Source organism: Hypanus sabinus, unplaced genomic scaffold (assembly GCF_030144855.1).
Source record: "Hypanus sabinus isolate sHypSab1 unplaced genomic scaffold, sHypSab1.hap1 scaffold_531, whole genome shotgun sequence".
In the NCBI taxonomy this organism is placed as follows: domain Eukaryota; kingdom Metazoa; phylum Chordata; class Chondrichthyes; order Myliobatiformes; family Dasyatidae; genus Hypanus; species Hypanus sabinus.
The window spans coordinates 279,260-285,259 of NW_026781393.1; positions in this window are offsets into that span (position 1 = coordinate 279,260).

The following is a 6,000-nucleotide window of genomic DNA, read 5'->3' on the forward strand; positions in this document are numbered from 1 at the left end:
TGAACAGTTTCCCTTGTCCTACCACAACACAGTGACGTGACGAGAATGAAGTTTCCCTTGTCCTACCACAACAGACAGATGTGATGAGAATGAACAGTTTCCCTTGTCCTACCACAACACACTGACGTGATGAGAATGAAGTTTCCCTTGTTCTACCACAACACACTGACGTGATGAGAATGAACAGTTTCCCTTGTCCTACCACAACACACTGACGTGATGAGAATGAACAGTTTCCCTTGTCCTACCACAACACACTGACGTGATGAGAATGAACAGTTTCCCTTGTCCTACCCCAAAACACTGATGTGATGAGAATGAAGTTTCCCTTGTTCTACCACAACACACTGACGTGATGAGAATGAACAGTTTCCCTTGTCCTACCACAACACACTGACGTGATGAGAATAAACAGTTTCCCTTGTCCTACCAAAACACAGTGACGTGATGAGAATGAACAGTTTCCCTTGTCCTACCACAACACACTGACGTGATGAGAATGAACAGTTTCCCTTGTCCTACCCCAAAACACTGACGTGATGAGAATGAACAGATTCCCTTGTCCTACAACAACACACTGACGTGATGAGAATGAACAGTTTCCCTTGTCCTACCCCAACATACTGACGTGATGAGAATGAAGTTTCCCTTGTTCTACCACAACACACTGACGTGATGAGAATGAACAGTTTCCCTTGTCCTACCACAACACACTGACGTGATGAGAATGAACAGTTTCCCTTGTCCTACCACAACACACTGACGTGATGAGAATGAACAGTTTCCCTTGTCCTACCACAGCACACTGACCTGATGAGAATGAACAGTTTCCCTTGTCCTACCACAAAAGACAGACGTGATGAGAATGAACAGTTTCCCTTGTCCTGCAACTACACACTGACATGATGAGAATGAACAGTTTCCCTTGTCCTACAACAACACACTGACGTGATGAGAATGAACAGTTTCCCTTGTCCTACCACAACACAGTGACGTGATGAGAATGAACCGTTTCCCTTGTCCTACCACAACACACTGACGTGATGAGAATGAACCGTTTCCCTTGTCCTACCACAACACACTGACGTGATGAGAATGAACCGTTTCCCTTGTCCTACCACAACACACTGACGTGATGAGAATGAACAGTTTCCCTTGTCCTACCCCAACACACTGACGTGATGAGAATGAACCGTTTCCCTTGTCCTACCCCAACACACTGACGTGATGAGAATGAACTGTTTCCCTTGTCCTACCACAACACACTGACGTGATGAGAATGAACAGTTTCCCTTGTCCTACCACAACACACTGACGTGATGAGAATGAACAGTTTCCCTTGTCCTACCACAAAACACTGACGTGATGAGAATGAACAGTTTCCCTTGTCCTACCACAACACACTGATGTGATGAGAATGAACAGTTTCCCTTGTCCTACCACAACACACTGACGTGATGAGAATGAACAGTTTCCCTTGTCCTACCACAACACACTGACGTGATGAGAATGAAGTTTCCCTTGTCCTTCCACAAACAGACAGACGTGATGAGAATGAACAGTTTCCGTTGTCCTACCACAACACAGTGACGTGACTAGAATGAAGTTTCCCTTGTCCTACCACAACACACTGACGTGATGAGAATGAACAGTTTCCCTTGTCCTACCACAACACACTGACGTGATGAGAATGAACAGTTTCCCTTGTCCTACCCAACACACTGACGTGACGAGAATGAAGTTTCCCTTGTCCGACCACAACAGACAGACGTGATGAGAATGAACAGTTTCCCTTGTCCTACCACAACACAGTGACGTGACGAGAATGAAGTTTCCCTTGTCCTACCACAACAGACAGATGTGATGAGAATGAACAGTTTCCCTTGTCCTACCACAACACACTGACGTGATGAGAATGAAGTTTCCCTTGTTCTACCACAACACACTGACGTGATGAGAATGAACAGTTTCCCTTGTCCTACCACAACACACTGACGTGATGAGAATGAACAGTTTCCCTTGTCCTACCCCAAAACACTGATGTGATGAGAATGAAGTTTCCCTTGTTCTACCACAACACACTGACGTGATGAGAATGAACAGTTTCCCTTGTCCTACCACAACACACTGACGTGATGAGAATAAACAGTTTCCCTTGTCCTACCACAACACAGTGACGTGATGAGAATGAACAGTTTCCCTTGTCCTACCACAACACACTGACGTGATGAGAATGAACAGTTTCCCTTGTCCTACCCCAAAACACTGACGTGATGAGAATGAACAGATTCCCTTGTCCTACAACAACACACTGACGTGATGAGAATGAACAGTTTCCCTTGTCCTACCACAACACACTGACGTGATGAGAATGAACAGTTTCCCTTGTCCTACCCCAACACACTGACGTGATGAGAATGAACAGTTTCCCTTGTCCTACCACAGCACACTGACCTGATGAGAATGAACAGTTTCCCTTGTCCTGCAACTACACACTGACATGATGAGAATGAACAGTTTCCCTTGTCCTACAACAACACACTGACGTGATGAGAATGAACAGTTTCCCTTGTCCTACCACAACACACTGACGTGATGAGAATGAACAGTTTCCCTTGTCCTACCACAACACACTGACGTGATGAGAATGAACAGTTTCCCTTGTCCTACCACAACACACTGACGTGATGAGAATGAACAGTTTCCCTTGTCCTACCACAACACACTGACGTGATGAGAATGAACAGTTTCCCTTGTCCTACCACAACACACAGACGTGATGAGAATGAACAGTGTCCAATATCCTACCACAACACACTGACGTGATGAGAATGAACAGTTTCCCTTGTCCTACCCCAACACACTGACGTGATGAGAATGAAGTTTCCCTTGTCCTACCACAACACACTGACGTGATGAGAATGAACAGTTTCCCTTGTCCTACAACAACACACTGACGTGATGAGAATGAACAGTTTCCCTCGTCCTACAACACACTGACGTGATGAGAATGAACAGTTTCCCTTGTCCTACCACAACACACTGACGTGATGAGAATGAACAGTTTCCCTTGTCCTACCACAACGCACTGACGTGATGAGAATGAACAGTTTCCCTTGTCCTACCCCAAAACACTGACGTGATGAGAATGAACAGTTTCCCTTGTCCTACCACAACACACTGACGTGATGAGAATGAACAGTTTCCCTTGTCCTACCACAACACACTGACGTGATGAGAATGAACAGTTTCCCTTGTCCTACCACAACACACTGACGTGATGAGAATGAACAGTTTCCCTTGTCCTACCACAACACACTGACGTGATGAGAATGAACAGTTTCCCTTGTCCTACCACAACACACTGACGTGATGAGAATGAACAGTTTCCCTTGTCCTACCACAACACACTGATGTGATGAGAATGAACAGTTTCCCTTGTCCTACCCCAACACACTGATGTCATGAGAATGAACTGTTTCCCTTGTCCTACCACAACACAGTGACGTGATGAGAATGAAGTTTCCCTTGTCCTACCACAACACACTGACGTGATGAGAATGAACAGTTTCCCTTGTCCTACCCCAACACACTGATGTGATGAGAATGAACAGTTTCCCTTGTCCTACCCCAACACACTGACGTGATGAGAATGAACAGTTTCCCTTGTCCTACCACAACACACTGACGTGATGAGAATGAACAGTTTCCCTTGTCCTACCACAACACACTGACGTGATGAGAATGAACAGTTTCCCTTGTCCTACCCCAACACACTGATGTGATGAGAATGAACAGTTTCCCTTGTCCTACCCCAACACACTGACGTGATGAGAATGAACAGTTTCCCTTGTCCTACAACACACTGACGTGATGAGAATGAACAGTTTCCCTTGTCCTACCACAACACACAGACGTGATGAGAATGAACTGTTTCCCTTGTCCTACCACAACACAGTGATGTGATGAGAATGAAGTTTCCCTTGTCCTACCACAACACACTGACGTGATGAGAATGAACAGTTTCCCTTGTCCGACCACAACACACTGACGTGATGAGAATGAACAGTTTCCCTTGTCCTACCACAAACAGACAGACGTGATGAGAATGAACAGTTTCCCTTGTCCTACCACAACACAGTGATGTGATGAGAATGAAGTTTCCCTTGTTCTACCCCAACACACTGACGTGATGAGAATGAACAGTTTCCCTTGTCCTACCACAACACACTGATGTGATGAGAATGAACAGTTTCCCTTGTCCTACCACAACAGACAGACGTGATGAGAATGAAGTTTCCCTTGTCCGAGCACAACACACTGACGTGATGAGACTGAACAGTTTCCCTTGTCCTACCACAACACAGTGACGTGACGAGAATGAAGTTTCCCTTGTCCGACCACAACAGACAGATGTGATGAGAATGAACAGTTTCCCTTGTCCTACCACAACACACTGACGTGATGAGAATGAACAGTTTCCCTTGTCCTACCACAACACAGTGACGTGACGAGAATGAAGTTTCCCTTGTCCTACCACAACACACTGACGTGATGAGAATGAACAGTTTCCCTCGTCCTACCACAACACAGTGACGTGACGAGAATGAAGTTTCCCTTGTCCTACCACAACAGACAGATGTGATGAGAATGAACAGTTTCCCTTGTCCTACCACAACACACTGACGTGATGAGAATGAACTGTTTCCCTTGTCCTACAACACACTGACGTGATGAGAATGAAGTTTCCCTTGTTCTACCACAACACACTGACGTGATGAGAATGAACAGTTTCCCTTGTCCTACCCCAACACACTGACGTGATGAGAATGAACAGTTTCCCTTGTCCTACCACAACACACTGACGTGATGAGAATGAAGTTTCCCTTGTTCTACCACAACACACTGACGTGATGAGAATGAACAGTTTCCCTTGTCCTACCACAACACACTGACGTGATGAGAATGAACAGTTTCCCTTGTCCTACCACAACACACTGACGTGATGAGAATGAACAGTTTCCCTTGTCCTACCCCAACACACTGACGTGATGAGAATGAACAGTTTCCCTTCTCCTACCACAACACACTGACGTGATGAGAATGAACAGTTTCCCTTGTCCTACCACAACACACTGACGTGATGAGAATGAACAGTTTCCCTTGTCCTACAACAACACACTGACGTGATGAGAATGAACAGTTTCCCTTGTCCTACAACAACACACTGACGTGATGAGAATGAACAGTTTCCCTTGTCCGACCACAACACACTGACGTGATGAGAATGAACAGTTTCCCTTGTCCGACCACAACACACTGACGTGATGAGAATGAACAGTTTCCCTTGTCCTACCACAACACAGTGACGTGATGAGAATGAACAGTTTCCCTTGTCCTACCACAACACACTGACGTGATGAGAATGAACAGTTTCCCTTGTGCAACAACACACTGACGTGATGAGAATGAACAGTTTCCCTTGTGCAACAACACACTGACGTGATGAGAATGAACAGTTTCCCTTGTGCAACAACACACTGACGTGATGAGAATGAACAGTTTCCCTTGTGCAACAACACACTGACGTGATGAGAATGAACAGTTTCCCTTGTCCTACAACAACACACTGACGTGATGAGAATGAACAGTTTCCCTTGTGCAACAACACACTGACGTGATGAGAATGAACAGTTTCCCTTGTGCAACAACACACTGACGTGATGAGAATGAACAGTTTCCCTTGTCCTACAACAACACACTGACGTGATGAGAATGAACAGTTTCACTTGTCCTACCACAACACACTGACGTGATGAGAATGAACAGTTTCCCTTGTCCTACAACAACACACTGACGTGATGAGAATGAACAGTTTCCCTTGTCCTACCACAACACACTGACGTGATGAGAATGAACAGTTTCCCTTGTTCTACCACAACACACTGACGTGATGAGAATGAAGTTTCCCTTGTCCTACCACAACACACTGACGTGATG